This window comes from Natator depressus, chromosome 2 (genome assembly GCF_965152275.1).
Source record: "Natator depressus isolate rNatDep1 chromosome 2, rNatDep2.hap1, whole genome shotgun sequence".
Lineage (NCBI taxonomy): Eukaryota > Metazoa > Chordata > Testudines > Cheloniidae > Natator > Natator depressus.
Window position 1 is genome coordinate 65,149,282 of NC_134235.1, and position 23,361 is coordinate 65,172,642.

At 42.6% G+C, this 23,361-nt stretch overlaps 1 protein-coding gene across 6 annotated transcripts in view; it reads right to left on the bottom strand.

The window, feature by feature from the left end:
* FAM110B (family with sequence similarity 110 member B) overlaps nucleotides 1-23,361 on the bottom strand; it is a 191,559-nt gene that overhangs the window by 95,869 nt on the left and 72,329 nt on the right. For 2 of the 6 annotated variants that reach the window (XM_074944349.1, XM_074944351.1), the window contains exon 1: nucleotides 2,464-2,620. The exons of 3 other annotated variants lie outside the window; for them this stretch is intronic. The gene's annotated coding sequence lies outside the window, so the exon portion shown is untranslated. Of the gene's footprint in view, nucleotides 1-2,438; nucleotides 2,621-23,361 lie in introns of those variants that run through there. One more of the 6 variants, XM_074944350.1, reaches the window with a different exon arrangement.

Here is a 23,361-nt window from a genome sequence, read left to right on the forward strand (position 1 = left end):
ACACATGCCAGATTTCATCTAGTAAAATTCTATTTTGAACTTTTTTTCAAAAGTTCATTTTAGCTGAGATGAGTAAACCCTAAAATGTTATCTATGTGAATTACTGCTTAAATTGAATTTGTTTGCTGCCCCTACCCAAACGGAAAACACATTCCATAATGAAAACAAAGCTTTCGCCTCTAAAAAAGCCATTTATTTCTTGATGATAATAAAACAGTATTACTGTAAATTACAGTCATCAATGCTAGTTTCATGCTTTTCTGCATTAGCCGCGCCAGAAAAAAATCAGTCACACCTAACCGAGGGAGAGACATCTGTCTGACTAACTATTGGTGAAACAACAACATTGTATAAATAACTATAACGTGCAATTCCAGTACACATTTTCTTTTAACAATGCTTTACACATCACCAAGAAAAAAATATGCTCACTTTTAAAATATGGACCAAGTTACCTATCTGAGATAAGCATAAGAAACGTTTTCAGGTAAGAAGTCATTATCATCTTACAGATATACAGTATTAGTTCACTGCATATACTTAATTTTCACTTTAAGTAACATGTTGTCTTCATTTTGAATGAAAACAGTCAGCTTTGCTAAGTACATTATTCAGCTGGGGATTTCTACCTACCAACTTCCCTTAACCACTACCAGCATCTCCATCATACACGGCTTGAGAGGCTCATGTCAAAAATTATTCCAGATATTATCAGGAAATCTCTTCTTTAAAGCATGCACATGACATGGATTAATTTACAAACCATATAAATACAGTTAGATGGTAATTCTGAGGATATTGGAAAAAAGTGCCATACACTAAGAACATAATGCCTGCACATTCTCCCCATTCATCACTGTCCAGACCTAACTGTTGCTATGCAGGAAGGTTATTGTCAAAGCCTGCACCAGTAAAAACACCTTATGGCAAAGCACAGACAAATGCAGACAATACAAGCAGACAGTGACTGAGCTTCCTTTGTGGTAGCAATAATAATTTCAAAACCATTTTTGTTGGCAATGCTTTGTCCTGTACTAAAATCAGAATTTAAGTATGCATTTGAAATTTATAGTAGTGCAAATATTTTTGAACTAAGTCAGATAAAATATCTTTGCTTTTAAAGTGCCCCACATTATGAAACACTCATATACATTGTATGTATACCCACTTACATAGAAAGTTAAGCAAGCGAGTGACCAAGATGGAATTTTATGGGCCTTTTTTTAGAAGGTTACACAGTTTTAATTCAATATTTTAGAAGTTTACAACCCTACTTTGCAACATTTTGGTCAGCACAAACACAATACCTCATTGGGAGGTGACGGGAAGGAGTAGAAAGCGACATTAAAGTAGCTACAGTTCCTTATACCTTTCTGATATCGGCTGAGGCAATCTACTGTTACCTCAGACGCATGGTGGCAGAAAGCCAGCTGGATGAATGGTGACTTACCACACAAGTTTGTGGGCTCTACAGTCTGACACAGACAATATCATTAACTTTAAGTTTTAACAGTCAGCTTTAGTAGTCAACTACCTTCATAAGAAGTATGACTACATTGCTCAGTGCTTGTTTTCTTCTCTTCCAAATACAGTTTTAACTGGGAAACATACCCTCTAAATTGGCATTGTTTTTATCAGAAAAAGTTCATATTAATTAATATGTAGGTCACAAATCTCAAAGAGATTAAATAAAATGGTGCTCGAATTATGGAAAACATTCTGGAAGTCTCAGAATCATAGAAGAAAAGATTGTCTTATACACATTGTTTCATTCTATTGCTAAAGGCAATTCCTACAACAAACAAGACTTTGGGACAAAATCTGGCCTTTGGGAACAATATTTGTGTGTGCAGCAAAGAATATGCTGCAATATACCAGTTTGAGGTCCCCCCCAGCTGCCTAATAGGGAATTCAAAGAACGAAAGAAAGAAACTACTCAAATACTAAAGCTACAAGCATCTTTGATGAAAGAACGATAGCATATTACTCCACATTCCTTGACCTCTTTGCAAAAAACACGAGGATAGTTATTACCCTGATATAAGTACATCTCTCAGAATTATCCTTTTAACTGCTCATTATTTAGAACAGTTTCATCTCCATGTAAAGAAAGTCCTACATGCCTCTAATTCAACTGTTCTGCAGAGACCCAAATAAATGCAATATTGCCATTACCATAACAAAAGGGAACTAATAAAATTGCTCACATGCACAGGCTTAAGGTTTCACATGAAAGCAAATTTTCCTGTAAAAATATATTCTATTTCCCTGCTAAATCCACTCTGTAATGACATGTTTTGTAATCTGATGGCTATCCCACTGGAGTACATATGATATTAATGAAAGCAAGACCAAATTAAATAGATGACATGATTAACAGTATTCATTTCATGCATGACTGTGTTTTATGGGAGAGATAAAGACCTGAAAGTAATTACCATGAATTGAAACTCCTTCACTGACCTCTGTTTGCAGCTAGCAGTCGTTAAGTACTGATGTTTTATAACAAAGACCAATGCCTTTCATCTGTGCGCTTTCTTTTAATGCTACAAGATGAGCACCTCCACCGTTGCATGGACACAGTACCTCTGTATCTATGTCTGTAATGCAGCATAAAGATTACTGTGGAAACCTATCAAACTGGCAAGCAGCAACGTCTGCAGCCAATCAGAGAAAGGCACATGCAGAACCCAGCACATGCTCTCTGAGGCTCAGATACTGTCACCACTGTTTAACAGGCTGCTAATCTAATTATAGCTGTTTGCTAGCACAGTGCTACTGAAGTAGAGCACATGAGCAAAACTAAATTTCAATACATTAAACCACTTAATCACAATAATCAAATTTGGGTTTTTTAATAAAATTTAAATGCTTGAAGTTAAATGTTCACCTTACACAATGAACTGCTTTAAAAAAGTGCTTTTTTCTGAACTCTGAAAAAAATGAGCAATATTTAGTAGTGCACTTTCAAAATCAGACTTGTAGTTCATTACTTCGATATAGTAGTGAAAGATTTATTACAATGTAGCAGTTTATTCTGTATTTCTGAATTCTGATTCTGTACGTTGTGTAATTGCAAAATTACACAACTCAGCTTGCTTTATTTACAATGTTTAGCATAACAATTTAGACCCCAATTCAGCCAGGTACTTAAGCATATGCGATTCAGTACATGAGTAATCCTACCATGTCAAGGGAATTACTCATATGCTTTAAATTACAAGTGCTTAAATACCTTGCTGAACTGGGGAACTCTATGTTCATTTGGAACCTGAGCTGTAATCAATCTGTCAGGCTACAGTGGAATGCCATGCAAATTGCTGCTACTGTACAAACTACTAATCAATCTGGAAAATATTCATCATGAATGTATTCTACACATGCATGGTGAATTTAATCCACTAAATCTTAGATGCATGTTATAAATGCACACCTAGCTCCATAAAATAACTAACGCTGTGGATTCTGAAACGCATACATAATAGTCTCTGTATGTTCTAAGTGATTTTTAAAATTGCTGATAAGTTCTGTAATTCATTTTTTCAGTTTTCCTACTGATTAGATGTACAATAATGAGAAAAAGGTGTAGCTATCTGACATTTAGTACTCTTGACAGTGTATGTCAAGTAATTTCTGTGACCAGCACAACAAGAAAGTAGTTTTCTGAAGTTTTAAGGGCCCATATGGTTCTCATATGTAACTAGAAGTCTACAGTGGCCACAGTTTTAAAACATGGATGTCTCAAATTAAGCATCTAAATCTATAGTTAGGCAACTAACTAAAATGGCCTGATCTGCAGAGGAGCTGAGTATCCACATCTCCCATGGAACAAAGTGGATTCTTTAGGCGCTTAGCACTGAAGATAAAGGCACTTTTACAAAGCTAGCCAAATAGAGAGAGTAGGTATGTAACCTTAGGCAATCCAGTTTAAAAATGTTCCCGTGTCCATCTATTCATATGTACAATACATAGATAAACTCCTCTCACACAGACTTAAAACCCACTGCAATATTACTCGAAGTGAGCTGCTATGTGCCCATACAGCACTTTTCTCCTCAATGCTTTACTTTCTTATACGAACACCACACAGTATTAATCACTCTCCTACTGTATAGTATTCAAGGTTGGCATATGTTTCTGTTGCAGCATTCTTAGCTGGGGAGCAAAAACTGAATTTGTTACTTCATAAAAGTTGCTAACACAAGACTTCCATATAGTATCAGAAGTAGTCCAAATGTACCGACAATATGCAAATAACTAAACCATAGCTTTTTTTTTACTCTGTTAGTGAAAACTGTTAATAAAAACCTGTTATTGTTTCTTTTAGAAATGGAGTCTAATACTTGTACAACATATGTTCAAACCTGTATCTGGCTAGGAATGAAAACTGAAGGCAGACAGCGTAACATTCCTTCAGCTTTTGTTCAGCGACATATCATAGGTTATAACAAAAAGGGGTACCAATACCATGTCCTAGAAACAAAAATGACATGAATAAAAATCAGGTATAAAAACAAGTATATATATATCCTCAACTTGGTACTTATAATGTTTATTAAAAAAATTAGAGACTAACCAATTTATTTGAGCATAAGCTTTCGTGAGCTACAGCTCACTTCATCGGATGCTGTAGCTCACGAAAGCTTATGCTCAAATAAATTGGTTAGTCGCTAAGGTGCCACAAGTACTCCTTTTCTTTTTGCGAATACAGACTAACACGGCTGCTACTCTGAAACCTGTCATTAAAAAAATTCTTCCTCTCATAAACATATCCCTATTACTTTTGTGTCTAAGGTTCTGTAAACAAAGCACTGTAGAAATTAGGAAGTTTCACAACACTGTTCTAAAGCAGGTAGATTATACATTAAAGATGAGAAAGGGGGTTATAAAGAGGTAAGGAACCTGATTTTGAGAATAGGTGAGCACAATTCCAACAGAAGTTGACTGGAGATACAGGTGTTCGATACCTTTGGAAATCAGTCCCTCACAACTTGTCTATCACCACATCAGGATGAAGTTTTCAATTATCACTTCCATAGTCATAGGACAAAGGAGGGTTAGCAAGTTACAGATTGTTGTAATGAGACATAAAACTAGGGTGTCTATTGGGTCCATGATTTTTAGTGTCTCTCAAAGTTATGAATTTAAGCTCCCAGGCTCATCTTTTGAAGGCATTGCACGGGGTTCCCTTGAGGAGGGGGACCCAGAGGTCAGATATGAAGTGATCATTTTGTGAAAAGTGTTTGCCCATGGGTGATACGGTGTTTCTTTCTTTTATAATTTTTCTGTGTGAGTTCATTTGAGAGCACAGTGATAGTCTGGTTTCATTCACATTGTTGTTGGTGCATTTGATGCTCTAGATGAAGTGCACCATATGTTGTGATAAGCATGTGTAGAACCCATGGATAGCAAAAGGTGTGTTGGGAGAGCACTGATCATCGTACCCGTGGAGGTATGTCTGCAGGTTTTGCATCTGTTATGGCAGGGTCTGGTGTTGTTTGGAGCTGATGTGTCCTGTTGTGTAGGGAGCTTGCTTCTGATGATGAGCTTGGCGAAGTTGGGGGGTTGTTTGAAGGTCAGAAGATGGGGTTCGGGAAAGAGTTATTTCAGGATGTAGTCCCCATCAAGTATGATTTATAATTGTTTGATAATACGTCACATGGACGCCACAGTGACAAGTAGGAGTATGCAGAATGTGGAGGGTTTTTTCCAACTTATAAAATGATAAAAGACAAGAACACCCTATCACTTGTGGGTGAACATTTGTCAGAAAATTGGTTGGCTGAAAAGGGCGGGAGCTGGGAGTGTTTTGTTTCAGGTGAGCCTGGCTGTTTAAAAAAGCCGGCGCTCCGCGAACCAGCTGAGCAGCGGGGAACCAGCTGAGCAGCGGGGGACAGCAGAGCAGCAAACAGCAGGAGTTTGCCTGAGAGTTCGCCTGGGGTGAGCCCACTGAGGCTTACACCCTAACGGCTTCACTGAGTAATTTACTGCATCTCCTGAGGAAGCTTGTAGTAGGAAGGTAATATGGATGGGGAGTGTTCAGATGTTGTGACCTGCACTGGATGTGCCATGTTTGTCTTTCTTCCACAGGACAGAAGCGACTTTGTGCGTACAAAGTGCACGCTGATCTCCATATTAGAAGAGAAGGTTCAAGATCTGGAGCAACAGATATTGACCCTGCGTTGCATAAGAGAAACTGAAGATTTCCTGGACAGACGTCAGGATATGCTTCTACGCGCACAAGGTTCTGAAGATTCAGAGCAGGCTGCGCAGCGGAGACAGGAGGACGGTGAAGAAATTTGGCAACATGTGACCTCCAGAAGAAGAAGGGGGAACGTCCATGTACCAGCAACGCAGATACAGGTAAGTAACCGTTTTCATGTTCTCTCCACAGGTACCACTGCGGGGAGTGGCTCAGATGATACGTCTGGGGGAAGGGAGCAGAAGGAGACTCCGCCAGTTGAAAGGCATGAGATGCACTGTCCTAAGGTTGGGGGTTCCACAACCACCACTCCCAAGAGAAGGAGGCGGGTGGTGGTGGTCGGGGACTCTCTCTCCTCGGGGGGACTGAGTCATCTATCTGCCGCACTGACCGGGAAAACAGAGAAGTCTGCTGCTTGCCAGGGGTTAAGATTCACGATGTGACGGAGAGTCTGCCAAGACCCATTAAGCCCTCGGACCACTACCCCTTCCTGTTTTTCCACGTGGGCACCAATGATACTGCCAAGAATGACCTTGAGTGGATCACTGCAGACTACGTGGCTCTGAGGAGGAGGATAAAGGAGTATGAGGCGCAAGTGGTGTTCTCATCCATCCTCCCTGTGGAAGGAAAAGGCCGGGGTAGGGATCGTCGAATCGTGGAAGTCAATGAATGGCTACGCAGGTGGTGTCAGAGAGAAGGCTTTGGATTCTTCGACCATGGGATGGTGTTCCAAGAAGGAGGAGTGCTAGGCAGAGATGGGCTCCACCTAACGAAGAGAGGGAAGAGCAACTTCGCGAGCAGGCTGGCTAACCTAGTGAGGAGGGCTTTAAACTAGGTTCACCGGGGGAAGGAGACCAAAGCCCTGAGGTAGGTGGGGAAGCGGGATACCGGGAGGAAGCACGAGCAGGAGCGTGTGAGAGGGGAGGGCTCCTGCCTCATACTGAGAATGAGGGGCAATCAGCGGGTTATCTCAGTACTTATATACAAATGCACAAAGCCTGGGAAACAAGCAGGGAGAACTGGAGGTCCTGGCAAAGTCAGGGAATTATGATGTGATTGGAATAACAGAGACTTGGTGGGATAACTCGCATGACTGGAGTACTGTCATGGATGGATATAAACTGTTCAGGAAGGACAGGCAGGGCAGAAAAGGTGGGGGAGTTGCACTGTATGTAAGGGAGCAGTATGACTGCTCAGAGCTCCAGTATGAAACTGCAGAAAAACCTGAGAGTCTCTGGATTAAGTTTAGAAGCGTGAGCAACAAGGGTGATGTCGTGGTGGGAGTCTGCTATAGACCACCGGACCAGGGGGATGAGGTGGACGAGGCTTTCTTCCAGCACCTCGCAGAAGCTACTAGATCGCACGCCCTGGTTCTCAAGGGAGACTTCAATCATCCTGATATCTGCTGGGAGAGCAATACAGCAGGGCACAGACAATCCAGGAAGTTTTTGGAACGTGTAGGGGACAATTTCCTGGTGCAAGTGCTGGAGGAACCAACTAGGGGCAGAGCTCTTCTTGACCTGCTGCTCACAAACCAGGAAGAATTAGTAGGGGAAGCAAAAGTGGATGGGAACCTGGGAGGCAGTGACCATGAGATGGTCGAGTTCAGGATCCTGACACAAGGAAGAAAGGAAAGCAGCAGAATACGGACCCTGGACTTCAGAAAAGCAGACTTTGACTCCCTCCGGGAACTGATGGGCAGGATCCCCTGGGAGAATAACATGAGGGGGAAAGGAGTCCAGGAGAGCTGGCTGTATTTTAAAGAATCCTTATTGAGGTTACAGGGACAAATCATCCCGATGTGTAGAAAGAATAGTAAATATGGCAGGCGACCAGCTTGGCTTAACGGTGAAATCCTTGCTGATCTTAAACACAAAAAAGAGGCTTACAAGAAGTGGAAGACTGGACAAATGACCAGGGATGAGTATATAAATATTGCTTGGGCGTGTAAGAATGAAATCAGGAAGGCTAAATCACACCTGGAGTTGCAGCTAGCGAGGGATGTTAAGAGTAACAAGAAGGGTTTCTTCAGGTATGTTGGCAACAAGAAGAAAGCCAAGGAAAGTGTGGACCCCTTACTGAATGAGGGAGGCAACCTAGTGACAGAGGATGTGGAAAAAGCTAATGTACTCAATGCTTTTTTTGCCTCTGTCTTCACGAACAAGGTCAGCTCCCAGACTACTGCTCTGGGCAGCACACCATGGGGAGGAGGTGGCCAGCCCTCTGTGAAGAAAGAAGTGGTTCGGGACTATTTAGAAAAACTGGACGTGCACAAGTCCTTGGGGCCGGATGCGTTGCATCCGAGAGTGCTAAAGGAATTGGCGGATGTGACTGCAGAGCCATTTTGGCCCTTATCTTTGAAAACTCATGGCGATCGGGGGAAGTCCCGGAAGACTGGAAAAAGGCTAATGTAGTACCAATCTTTAAAAAAGGGAAGGAGGAGGATCCTGGGAACTACAAGCCGGTCAGCCTCAGCTCAGTCCGCAGAAAAACCATAGAGCATGTCCTCAAGGACTCAATTCTGAAGCACTTAGACGAGAGGAAAGTGATCAGGAACAGTCAGCATGGATTCACCAAGGGAAAATCATGTCTGACTAATCTAATTGCCTTCTATGATGAGACAACTGGTTCTGTGGATGAAGGGAAAGCAGTGGACGTGTTATTCCTTGACTTTAGCAAAGCTTTTGACACGGTCTCCCACAGTATTCTTGTCAGCAAGTTAAAGAAGTATGGGCTGAATGGATGCACTACATCTAAGGTGGGTAGAAAGTTGGCTAGATTGTTGGGCTCAACAGGTAGTGATCAATGGCTCCATGTCTAGTCGGCAGCCAGTATCTATCAGGGTGCCCCAAGGGTCGGTCCTGGGGCTGGTTTTGTTCAATATCTTCATTAATGATCTGGAGGATGGTGTGGATTGCACCCTCAGCAAGTTTGCGGATGACACTAAACTGGGAGGAGTGGTAGATACTCTGGAGGGTAGGGATAGGATACAGAGGGACCTAGACAAATTGGAGGATTGGGCCAAAAGAAATCTGATGAGGTTCAACAAGGACAAGTGCAGAGTCCTGCACTTAAGACGGAAGAATCCAGTGCACCACTACAGACTACGGACCGAATGGCTAGGCAGCAGTTCTGCAGAGAAGGACCTAGGGGTGACAGTGGACGAGAAGCTGGATATGAGTCAACAGTGTGCCCTTGTTGCCAAGAAGGCCAATGGCATTTTGGGGTGTATAAGTAGGGGCATTGCCAGCAGATCGAGGGACGTGATCGTTCCCCTCTATTCAACATTAGTGAGGCCTCATCTGGAGTACTGTGTCCAGTTTTGGGCCCCACACTACAAGAAGGATGTGGAGAAATTGGAGAGAGTCCAGCGAAGGGCAACAAAAATGATTAGGGGTCTGGAACACATGACTTATGAGGAGAAGCTGAGGGAATTGGGATTGTTTAGTCTAGGGAAGAGAAAAATGAGGGAGGATTTGATACCTGCTTTTAACTACCTGAAAGGTGGATCCAAAGAGGATGGATCTAGACTATTCTTAGTGATAGCAGATGACAGGACAAGGAGTAATGGTCTCAAGTTGCAAGTGGGGGAGATTTAGGTTGGATATTAGGAAAAACTTTTTCACTAGGAGGGTGGTGAAACAGTGGAATGCGTTACCTAGGGAGGTGGTGGAATCCCCTTCCTTAGAAGTTTTTAAGGTCAGGCTTGACAAAGCCCTGGCTGGGATGATTTAGTTGGGGATTGGTCCTGCTCTGGGTAGAGGGTTGGACTAGATGACCTCCAGAGGTCCCTTCCAACTCTGATATTCTATAATTCTATGATTCTAGGAAAATGATCACTCTATAGCTGACCTCGTGGTCTCTGTCCTCAAGGGAAGCCTGCACAATACCTTCAAAAGAGGAAGCTGTGAGCTTAAATTCATAACTTTGCTAGACATTCAAAACCATGGATTCAGCAGACACACTGATTTCATGCCTCATTACAACAGTCTGTAACCCACTGAGGCCATGTCTACACTACACAATTAAGTCATCCTTCGTTAGGTTAACTTATAGCCGCTGCAGTAATTACTGCAGTTTTTCATATCCACACTACCTTCCTTTTGTCAATGCTGCATGTCTTCGTCAGGAGTGCTTGCACCAATTTAAGAGGAGCAGTGTGGAAGGCTGAGATCCTGGGCTCTGCAGTCTCAGCCTGGGAGCTCTGCGGGGAGCCCACAGCCTAGGCTCTCAGCACCAGGCAGCGATACTCCAGCTGTCTACACTGCTGGGGCTCACAGCTGGAATTCCTCCTCTCCCCTGCCCACTCAATTTCAAAACAAGGAGGGGAGCAGCAGTGAAACTGACATTCTTGTCAATTGCACGGCTCTGGCTTTCAGCCATCCTGACAGCCAACAGGCAATGCAAGTAATACAGTGTCTATACAGATACTGCGTCACCTGAACTATGTTGACCTAAGCGTTACACCTCTTGTAAAGGTGGATTTACTAAATCAGCAGGCAAGTTACAGCAGCAAGAGGAACACTGTAGCATGTAGGCTTACATAGTCAGGTCGACATAAGCTACTTTATCAACTTAACTTTGTAGTGTAGACATGCCCTAAGCCTCCTTTGTCCTATGACTGCAGATGTGTTAATTGCCTGCTTCATCTTGAATGGTCTCTCGCAACGAGTTAACAATTTATGCATAACAATCTGTTCCACCTTATATTTAGCTGTGCCACTGATTACCTTTCCCACACCTGAAGAAGAGCTTGTCCCTTTCACCAACAGAAGTTGGTCCAGTAAAACATATTATGTCCCCCATCTTGTCTCTCTCATATCCTGGGACCAACACTTCTACAACACCGCAAACAATATTCGCACATGCATGCACACCAATACACAAGTAGATGATCTCTCCCGATAGCAAAAAAAGGGAGCACTAGACTTCCACCATTGTCTCCACTAAATGTAAGCAAGTTTCAAACATAAGCATGGCATCCTTGAAGCCTGGCATTAACAACTTCCAAAGAGAGTCTTTGCAAATGCTTTGTACTGAAACTGCTCCTTTTTCTCATCTTTCCTTCTGTGATACGGTAAAGGGAAGGTCTTGTAAAGAGGTTGTGTCAATTCTGCAGACCAATAACATGGACATTTGTAGTCTGGACAGTACTTCATAAAAAAGGAAAGATACCAAAAGTAATCTATGTAAGATCAAAGATTTTTCCCATCACAGTAAGAAAACAACTGCAGAATGGCTTATCATGTAAAACAATAAGCAAAGGAATACTTGTGGCACCTTAGAGACTAACAAATTTATTTGAGCATAAGTTTTGTGAGCTACAGCTCACTTCATCGGATGCATTCAGTGGAAAATACAGTGGGGAGATTTTATATACACACGGAACATGAAACAATGGGTGATCAGGTAAGGTGAACTATTACTAGCAGGAGAGCAGGGGGAACCTTTTGTAGTGATAATCAAGGTGGGCCATTTCCAGCAGTTGACAAGAACGTGTGAGGAACAGTAGGGGGTGGGAAATAAACATGGGGAAATAGTTTTACTTTGTGTAAAGACACATCCACTCCCAGTCTTTATTCAAGCCTAAGTTAATTGTATCCAGTTTGCAAATTAATTCCAATTCAGCAGTCTCTCGTTGGAGTCTGTTTCTGAAGATTTTTGTTGAAGAATTGCCACTTTTCGGTCTGTAATCGAGTGACCAGAGAGACTGAAGTGTTCTCCAACTGTTTTTTGAATGTTATCATTCTTGACGTCTGATTTGTCATTTATTCTTTTACGTAGAGACTGTCCAGTTTGGCCAATGTACATGGCAGAGGGGCATTGCTGGCACACGATGGCATATATCACATTGGTAGATATGCAGGTGAATGAGCCTCTGATAGCGTGGCTGATGTGATTAGGCCCTATGATGGTGTCCCCTGAATAGATATGTGGACACAGTTGGCAACGGGCTTTGTTGCAAGGATAGGTTCCTGGGTTAGTGGTTCTGTTGTGTGGTGTGTGGTTGCTGGTGAGTATTTGCTTCTGGTTTGGGGCTGTATGTAAGCAAGGACTGGCCTGTCCCCCAAGATCTGTGAGAGTGATGGGTCATCCTTCAGTACAGGTTGTAGATCCTTGATGATGCGTTGGAGAGGTTTTAGTTGGGGGCTGAAGGTGATGGCGAGTGGCGTTCTGTTATTTTCTTTGTTGGGCCTGTCCTGTAGTAGGTAACTTCTGGGTACTTTTCTGGCTCTGTCAATCTGTTTCTTCACTTCAGCAGGTGGGTACTGTACTTGTAAGAATGCTTGATAGAGATCTTGTAGGTGTTTGTCTCTGTCTGAGGAGTTGGAGCAAATGCGGTTGTATCGTAGAGCTTGGCTGTAGACAATGGATCGCGTGGTGTGGTCTGGATGAAAGCTGGAGGCATGTAGGTAAGCATAGCGGTCAGTAGGTTTCCGGTATAGGGTGGTGTTTATGTGACCATCGCTTACTAGCACCGTAGTGTCCAGGAAGTGGATCTCTTGTGTGGACTGGTCCAGGCTGAGGTTGATGGTGGGATGGAAATTGTTGAAATCATGGTGGAATTCCTCAAGGGCTTCTTTTCCATGGGTCCAAATGATGAAGATGTCATCAATGTAGCACAAGCAGAGTAGGAGCATTAGGGGACGAGCGCTGAGGAAGTGTTGTTCTCAGTCAGCCATAAAAATGTTGGCATACTGTGGGGCCATGCGCGTACCCATAGCAGTGCCGCTGATTTGAATGTATACACTGTCCCCAAATGTGAAATAGTTATGGGTGAGGACAAAGTCAAAGTTCAGCCACCAGGTTTGCCGTGACATTATCGGGGATACTGTTCCTGACGGCTTGTAGTCCATCTTTGTGTGGAATGTTTGTGTAGAGAGCTTCTACATCCATAGTGGCTAGGATGGTGTTTTCTGGAAGATCACCGATGGATTGTAGTTTCCTCAGGAAGTCAGTAGTGTCTCGAAGATAGCTGGAAGTGCTGGTAGCGTAGGGCCTGAGGAGGGAGTCTACATAGCCAGACAATCCTGCTGTCAGGGTGCCAATGCCTGAGATGGGGCGTCCAGGATTTCCAGGTTTATGGATCTTAGGTAGCAGATAGAACCTAGTCGGAGTTCTAGGGGTGTGTCTGTGCAGATTTGTTCTTGTGCTTTTTCAGGGAGTTTCTTGAGCAAATGGTGTCGTTTCTTTTGGTAACCCTCAGTGGGATCAGAGCATAATGGCTTGTAAAAAGTGGTGTTGGAGAGGTGCCTAGCAGCCTCTTGTTCATATTCTGACCTATTCATGATGACAACAGCACCTCTTTGTCAGCCTTTTTGATTATGATGTCAGAGTTGTTTCTGAGGCTGTGGATAGCATTTTGTTCTGCACGGCTGAGGTTATGGGGCAAGTGATGCTGCTTTTCCACAATTTCAGCCCGTGCACATCAGCAGAAGCACTCTATGTAGAAGTCCAGTCTGTTGTTTCAACCTTCAGGAGGAGTCCACCCAGAATCCTTCTTTCTGTAGTCTTGGTAGGAAGGTCTCTGTGGGTTAGTATGTTGGAAATATTCCTTGAGTCGGAGACATCAAAATAGGATTCTAGGTCACCACAGAACTGTATCATGTTCGTGGGGGTGGAGGGGCAGAAGGAGAGGCCCTGAGATAGGACAGATTCTTCTGCTGGACTAAGAGTATAGTTGGATAGATTAACAATATTGCTGGGTGGGTTAAGGGAACCACTGTTTTGGCCCCTTGTGGCATGCAGTAGTTTAGATAGTTTAGTGTCCTTTTTCTTTTGTAGAGAAGCAAAGTGTGTGTTGTAAATGTCTAGTTTTTGTAAAGTCCAACCACGAGGAAGTTTGTGTGGAAGGTTCGTTTTTTATGAGAGTATCCATTTTTGAGAGCTCATTCTTAATCTTTCCCTGTTTGCTGTAGAGAATGTTGATCAGGTGGTCTGCAGTTTCTTTGAGCGTGTGTGGCACAAGCTGTCAGCATAGTCTGTGTGGTATGTAGACTGTAATGGATTTTTTAGCTTCAGTCCTTTTGGTACGATGTCCATCTGTTTGCATTTGGAAAGGAAGATGATGTCTGTCTGTATCTGTACAAGTTTTTTCATGAAGTTGATAGATTTCCACTCCACATGGCTAAATTCAGTGCCTTGTATAATGACAGGTTTCAGAGTAGCAGACGTGTTAGTCTGTATCCGCAAAAAGTAAAGGAGGACTTGTGGCACATTAGAGACTTTGCTCAAAATTTATTTGAGTATAAGCTTTCATGAGCTACAGCTCACTTCATCGGATGCATTCAGTGGAAAATACAGTGGGGAGATTTTATATCCACAGAGAACATGAAACAATGGGTGTTACCATACACACTGTAACAAGAGTGATCAGAAAGCTTATGCTCAAATAAATTTGTTAGTCTCTAAGGTGCCAAAATACTCCTTTTCTTTTTGTGGATACAGACTAACACAGCTGCTACTCTGAAACATGTAAAACAATGTGAACAGAAGAGAGAATTAGGCTTTTTTCTTAAAGCCTAGTAAATGTAACAAGTGTAGTAAACAAGTTTTAAGATTTTGTTATGAACAAATACCCATGAGATAGCTTAGCTCATTTCTCTTTTAAAAGGCTAATGAATTCATCAATCCAAGTAAAATATTCATTAAAGTAATTGGTTTAGTTCAACCTCTCTACGCTACAGCTTGAAAATATATACATTGTTGCCTTTAGAAACATAACATCAATTCATCAGCCCTTTCAGTCAACTCATTTTCATTCCATCTGTGTTAGGCAAAATAAGAGTAAGTAACCATTATAAATGTTTATGAGTAGTATTTAATAATCTAAAGCAGGGATCGGCAACCTTTGGTTCGCAGCCTGCCAGGGTAAGCCCCCTGGCGGGCCGGGCCGGTTTAACTGCCACATCCACAGGTTCGGCCGATCATGGCTCCCACTGGCCGCGGTTCGCCGCTCCAGGACAATAGGGGCTGCGAGAAGCGGAGGCCAGCACATCCCTCGGCCCGCACCGCTTCCTGCAGCCCCCATTGGCCTGGAGCGGCGAACCGCGGCCAGTGGGAGCCACGATCGGCCGAACCTGAAAATACCCAATGCGAAAATTGGATATGTCAGAATATAAGTTTTGGCAGCTGTGTAAAAAATATTTGTGTGTCTAACTTTGCAAATCAGATTTTTTTTTATATTTCATTTAAAATGCACAAAGTACTTTGAATACATACAACTCCTCCTTATTTTTAATATTGTATTTCTCACAAACATCTTGTGGAATTAAAGCAAAGGTTCTTCTCAGTTACTTCAGTTTTTATCCCCCAGTTAAGAGAACACAAGGCAACTTTCCCTTCTCATGCCATCCCCCAGTCCTGTCCTTTTTATATTGAAATGTTGGTGTTTAAATTAATTTAAGTCTCATTTCCCTCTTTGGTGGTCTGAAGCACCACTTTCCAACATGGTAAACTAATACAATACTTCAGGAAGCAGTGGCTTCCGTTCATGATTTAGCATCTGAATGTATTGATCTAGCACGACAAGTAATAAGAGACAAGATACAAAATAGATGACTTTATAAAAAAACAACCCACCTCTTATTTGAAATTGAAGAAGGAGAGCCAACAACCACTGAGAAGTGGCCCTGTTTTCTCCAGGTACAATTTAATAGATAAGAACGTGAGAACGGCCATACTGCGCCAGACCAAAGGTCCACCTAGCCCAGTATCCTGTCTTCTGACAGTGGCCAATGCCAGGTGCCCCAGAGGGAATGAACAAAACAGGTAATCATCAAGTGATCCATCCTCTGTCGCACATTCCCAGCTTCTGGCAAACAGAAGCTGGGGACATCATTCCTGCCCATCCTGGCTAATAGCCATTGATGGATCTATCCTCCATGACTTTATCTAGTTCTTTTTTGAACCCTGTTATCGTCTTGGCCTTCACAACATCCTCTGGCAAAGAGTTCCACAGGTTGACTGTGTGTTGTGTGAAGAAATACTTCCTTTTGTTTGTTTTAAACCTGCTGCCTATTAATTTCATTTGGTGACCCCTAGTTCTTGTGTTATGAGGAGTAAATAACACTTTCTAATTTAAGAAAAGGAGTACTTGTGGCACCTTAGAGACTAACAAATTTATTTGAGCATAAGCTTTCGTGAGCTACAGCTCACTTCATCGGATACATGGTTTAACAAGAAAGTCTGGGGAGGGGTGTTAGGAAAACAAGGGGAAATAGCTGTTCCATATCTCTAATCATTTTTGTTGCCCTTTTCTGAACCTTTTCCAATTCCAATATATATATTTTTGAGATGCACGCAGTATTCAAGATGTGGGCATACCATGGATTAAAATAGAGGCAATATGATATTTTCTGTCTTATTATCTATCCCTTTCTTAATGATTCCCAACTTCTGTTTGCTTTTTTAACTGCTACTGCACATTGAGTGGATGTTTTCAGAGAACTATCCACAATGACTCCAAGATCTCTTTCTTGAGTGGTAACAGCTAATTTAGACCCCATCATTTTATGTGTATAGTTGGGATTATGTTTTCCACTGTGCATTACTTTGCATTTATCAACATTGAATTTCATCTGCCATTTTGTTGCCCAGTCACCCAGTTTTGAGAGATCCTTTTGAAGCTCTTTGCAGTCTGCCTGGGACTTAACTACTTTGAGTAGTTTTGTATCATCTGCACATTTTGCCACCTCACTGTTTACCCCTTTTTCCAGATCATTTATGAATATGTTGAATAGGACAGATCTCAGTACAGACTCCTGAGGGACACCACTATTTACCTCTCTCCCTTCTGAAAACTGACCATTTATTCCTACCTTTTGTTTTTGATCTTTTAACCAGTTACCAATATATAATTAAATAATTAGATCTTTGCTTCATATCTGGGTCTGAATAAACAATAAGATCAACATTTGTATGCAGTGTAGTTGTAGCCATCTTGTCTAAGATCAAAATTTGTCTTTCATCTCCACCAAATATTTGAGGAAATTTTTTGGGGTCTATACCTGGACATTTCGTTCCTCCTCCTCCTGCCCTCCACCCCCCGCCATCCCAAAACTAACAAAGTTGAGGAGTTGGTGAGTGAGGAGATGGGCCTTATGCCATTCCAACCTCCAAGGGCTAAATCCACAAAGAGACTTAGGCATTGTTACATACAGAGTTGCGGTGCCTAACAACCCAGTGGAATCTACCACCATGAGTTAGGTGCCCAGGCTTCCTATACAATGGATGGGAGAGATTGGCTCCTAAGAATGGGCTTCACAAAAGCCAGCACACTGAGCAGGGAGTCACCTAAGCTAGCCAATAGCAGATCCTGAGGAGAGACGTGTGGCCTAAACCCTTCCCCTTCAGGTACTTAGGTGCCTAAGTCCAGGCTGGATGGAGGTTTCTATTGCTACTTAGGATTCACAACCATGAACTGTCTACTAGGGTTCTGCTCCTAAGCTATTTCTTGCAAGAAACGTTGGTGCACACCTCAACTTCCCCCTCTTAGAGTGCTCTAACCACTGCACAATAAGAGTTATTCTCACTCTCTCTCTTTCTGGCCCAATGCATATTTAATTATTTATACACAGTGAAACCGCTTCAACAGGATAGACTGAGAAAGAACTGCCCCCAGAATACCCCATAGCCCATTAGCAGTTAGGGAATTCTCCTAAGAGATGGGATATCCAACTTCAAATCTCTTTTGCACGTCCAGCAGAGGGGAGAATTCCTCCAGGGCCTCTGAATTGCCCTAACCACTAGGCTAGAGATTATAAGGGAGGCCTCTGCCCTGGCCATTTTGTGTCACTTTAGGTGTGCTCTGAGTTCACTTAACAGATCGGGCCCTGCAAGCAAGACAAGCAGAGGAATGCCTAGTTTGAGTATCCTACAGGGACTTAGGCATGGGAGAGACATCAGCTGTCAGGACTGGGGACTTGAAAGGCAGAAATGTAGGTACTGAGGGACTTGAGAACCTGCAGGGTTAGGCAGAAGCTGAGCTGGGGTTTTGAGGATATCAGTGGCACCCAAATGTTGGAGTTACGCAGCCTAAGTCCTTTTCTGGATCCAGGCCTTGGTTTTCTACAGTATCTGGTGTCTTGTTCTATTTTATGGTGTCCCTTCTAGTCATAAAATCATAGAATAACAGAGTTGGAAGGGACCTCTGGAGGTCATCTAGCCCAACCCCCTACCCAGAGCAGGACCAATCCCCAACTAAATCACCCCATCCAGGGCTTTGTCAAGCCTGACCTTAAAAACTTCTAAGGAAGGGGATTCCACCACCTCCCTAGGTAACGCATTCCACTGTTTCACCACCCTCCTAGTGAAAAAGTTTTTCCTAATATCCAACCTAAATCTCCCCCACTTGCAACTTGAGACCATTACTCCTTGTCCTGTCATCACTGAGAATAGTCTAGATCCATCCTCTTTGGATCCACCTTTCAGGTAGTTAAAAGCAGGTATCAAATCCCCCCTCATTCTTCTCTTCCCTAGACTAAACAAACCCAGTTCCATCAGCCTCTCCTCATAAGTCGTGTGTTCCAGACCCCTAAACATTTTTGTTGCCCTTTGCTGGACTCTCTCCAATTTCTCCACATCCTTCTTGTAGTGTGGGGCCCAAGTACTCCAGATGAGGCCTCACCAGTGTCGAATAGAGGGGAACGATCACGTCCCTCGATCTGCTGGCAATGCCCCTACTTATACACCCCAAAATGCCATTGGCCTTCTTGGCAACAAGGGCACACTGTTGACTCATATCCAGCTTCTCGTCCACTGTCACCCCTAGGTCCTTCTCTGCAGAACTGCTGCCTAGCCATTCGGTCCGTAGTCTGTAGTTGTGCACTGGATTCTTCCGTCTTAAGTGCAGGACTCTGCACTTGTCCTTGTTGAACCTCATCAGATTTCTTTTGGCCCAATCCTCCAATTTGTCTAGGTCCCTCTGTATCCTATCCCTACCCTCCAGAGTATCTACCACTCCTCCCAGTTTAGTGTCATCCGCAAACTTGCTGAGGGTGCAATCCACACCATCCTCCAGATCATTTATGAAGATATTGAACAAAACCGGCCCCAGGACCGACCCTTGGGGCACTCCGCTAGATACCGGCTGCCAACTAGACATGGAGCCATTGATCACTACCCGTTGAGCCCGACAATCTAGCCAACTTTCTACCCACCTTGTAGTGCATCCATCCAGCCCATACTTCTTTAACTTGCTGACAAGAATACTGTGGGAGACCGTGTCAAAAGCTTTGCTAAAGTCGAGGAATAACACGTCCACTGCTTTCCCTTCATCCACAGAACCAGTTATCTCATCACAGAAGGCAATTAGATTAGTCAGGCATGACTTTCCCTTGGTGAATCCATGCTGACTGTTCCTGATCACTCTCCTCTCGTCTAAGTGCTTCAGAATTGAGTCCTTGAGGACTAGTCTTGGTTGCAGCTGAAGCCTAACTTGGTACTTGATAAACCTTGCTCATTGATTCCCTCAAACAAAGGGCCATCAAGCCCAAGTCACTGAGATAGTTCAAGACAAGGCTGGAAAAGAGAAATGGGGGGCAGGGGAAGGTGGTGGAGATGGAACATTATCACATTGAGAGAGGCGTGTTCTCTTTTTTCATTTTTGTTTAAGGGAGGAAATGATGGAGCCTGCACAGCCCCAATAAATGACAAAAGGTATTTGGGGTGCTGAGGAGCCTATGAACAAAAAGCAGCCTTGCAGGTGGCAGAATCTCCTGGCCCACTACAGAAATTCTGGAATTTTGCAGGGGTAAAGCTTTAAAACTCTCTGGGATCTGCCTTCACAATGTCACTGCTGGATGTATATTTGTACACTATGTATATTTGTTTTAGATCTCTGGGGAATCTTAACCATAACTGCTTTAAAAATAATTATTCAGGCAGGTCTCTTTCCCACAAGAGTGCAAGTGGCAACTTGTACTTACTAAGTATATCTCTAGCAGTGTGGACATACTTTTTACGGATAAGTAGATTTAATTTACGTAGTCTTCAAGGCAACCAGATGGAAAAATAGTATTGATTTCTTGTCTGAATGCTTACACAGTCTGTGGCTCAATGCACCAATGAGTTAAAAAGGCAGACATCTAGACCTGTGATTAGCATTACAGTCTGTAGTATGGAGTAGCTCCTCAATGAGACACAGAAGGTAATCAAGGCCATGGTTTGGAATGGTCTTATCTTATCAATAAGCTAGAACAGGCTCCTAAATGATTAGTTTCCATTTTACACTCCCATTCAATTTTCTCTTGGCATTACATTTACACTCCCATAATGTGCATTTCTTAGATACGTGATGGACCCTGTCTGAACTCATGAGTTCCTGATTATCCTCCCTGAGTAACCACTGAATAGCAAATACAACAAACTACAGGACCTGGTGAGTAGCTGGTGTAAGGGAGAGCACTGGGATGGCAGCTAAAGTGAACAGGAGGGGGAAGAATGGTGTTTCTGAGATTGGTTTGAGGCAGCAGCAAAGAGGAAGGTGATTTCAAGTATCTGAACCTAACCGGTGCCCTTAGTCCAAGTTTTTTCAAATGGCCAAATCACCTTCAATTCAGAATGTATTTATTCAGCCTACTTACGACTGTGTTGGGGGTTCAGTAGTCTCTGGTGAAAGACACCATGAAAGGAGCTAGATTTAAAGTCCACATTCCGCAGGAAGAAACAAAATCCATTAGAATAGCCTGCAAAGGTACCAGGAAGATCTCTTCCAGTTTTGCTACATTAACATAACTGCATGTTGCTTCTATATGAGACGGAAAGGAAAGAGAGCTAGGGACAAGGAAGCAGCACAGCAGCAAATACAATTGTAGAGATGTCCAATATTTTAGATAACTAATGTAACAGAATGATTCACCAGAGTAATAAAAGCGAATAACAATTCTCACTTTGCCTGATTGCATTATATAAAGTATGGAGGGCATCTAACATGCATATACCTTGAACACATGCCATATATCCTGCTCACCTCTGAATCCCCAAAAAGATACCCTGTGTTTTTAAAAAAACTAATCAGTCATTTTGAACCATCAGTTCCTATTATAGAAGCTTTTGTGATATTACTTAGAAAAAGTGTTAATCCTGAATTTAAAGGGCTCTTGTGTGAGCATAACAAGGACTTTACGGAAAGACATCTTGTACTGTCTGTCCTGACAGTGAAATTTAAATTACTGTCTGCATTTGGAAGACCTGCCTGCAATGGCATAATAGCAACCTTTCAGTGAATGAGAGCACTGACTTGAACAACTACTCGTGATCTTTGCCAAGAGGAATGTGATCTAATACTTTAAACTTAAAACTACCTTGTATTCTGACTTCCAAAATAAAAAAAAGGAAAGTTTTGCTAAGGGGAGTCAACATTTTCTGAGTCACTTTCATTATATGCTACCTTTCATAATGAAAGCCAAAGTGAAGAAATCCTTTTCACTCCCTTGCGGTTGCTATCCCTTTACGTACAGCTTATACTGAATCTCTCTAATGGGCCAATATCCCTCATTAATATAACTTTCAAACAATAACACAGACTCACATGGTAGTAATTCTATTAATGATATCAGTCACTTGCCATGAAAATAAATAGGGGTGTCACAAACTAAGTGTTCTGGCTTAATGGCAAGATAAAACAGGAAGAGGAGATGGCCTGTGAATTTTGTTGAACTAAATGATCTATGATGATCAGTACATGTGGTAAGTACAAGTTTACTATTCTCTCTCTCTCTCTCAATCTCCCCACTTCTTTTTTCCATATTTTTTTTATTTGTCTTGTACCACAGATGTCATAAGACTGATACCACTTTATCAGAATAATGTACAAGTAATAGGATATTTGAATAGGAAGCCATACAAAGACAAAGCCCAAGAGTTCGGATGCCAGACTGGTCCCTAGGAACCATCTTTGATCTTTTAAGGAAGTACCAAGTGTTTCTCCAGTTGCTGTTTCCATCTTTGGCTTTCTAAGCTAGTGAGAAACCATTCACGTAACCACTGTGCATTCTCAGTCAATTCTTTGTGAGAGTCTAGAACAAAATATAAAACAGAGGGATTTTATCCCCTGAAAGGATAGGATATCCCTGGTGCCAGCTCTGCTATCTTTTTGTCTGCAAAAATAATCTCTGTATCTTCATGGAGGACACAAGGGAGACAGAGAGGTACACAAATGAGATTTTCCAGGACACAGTAGAGCGATCCCACCCCTGGTCTGACAGGCTCTGTGCTGCTGAGGAGGATCAAAGTCTCTGGGAAGAAGAACATCAAGCGAGAGTAGAGGGAAATGATCCCATAGCTGTGACTCTCCTGCCAGATGAAGACATGGTATCCTCTCACACTGAGGATATCGCTCCAAGGGGGGAATCCCTATTATTGGGAATCGACAGATAATAGTAATGGGGGATTCAGTTATTAGAAATAGTTTTCTGAAGAACCACATGGTTGAACTGACTCCAGGGTGAAAAGATTGCATATCTCTTGAGACATCTAGATAGATTTATGTGTAGTGCTGGAGAGAAGCTGGTGCTCGTAGTACTTGTAAGTACCAACAACATAAGGAAAGATAGGAGAAAGGTCCTGGAGGCCAAATTTAGGCTGCTAGGTAAGAGATTAAAGTCGAGGATCACTATGGTAGCATTCTTTAAAATGCTTCCAGTTTCATGACAGCGCCTTTCGGAGAAGCAGAAAGGCAGGATCAAAATGCGTGGATAAGATTATGGGGTTCAGAAGAGGGACTTAGGTTTATTAGGAACAGGGAGAGCCTATACAGAAAGGATGGGCTCCAACTAAGCCAGAATGGAACCAGATTGCTGGCATGTAAAATTTAAAAAGTTGTAGAGGAGTTTTTAAACTTAGCACTGGAGGAAAGCTGACACATGCAAAGAGCACATGATTCAGACAAAGACATCCCGTAGGGGAGGATTTATTAATTTTACATCCCTATAGGGGAGGATTTATTAATATTACTCTATACCTCATAAAGAGAAGAGGATACAAGTTGATAAAGTACAGGTAGAAACTGAAGAGAGAGTCCAAAAAGAGTCCCATTCAATCACATCACATAAGGCAGACAACTCAAGGAAGACATGGCGGTTGCAGGGAAGGAAATGAAGAATTCTCGGCATCAGTCTTCAGTTGCAGAAGAGGGAGATTCCCACACCTGAGCCATT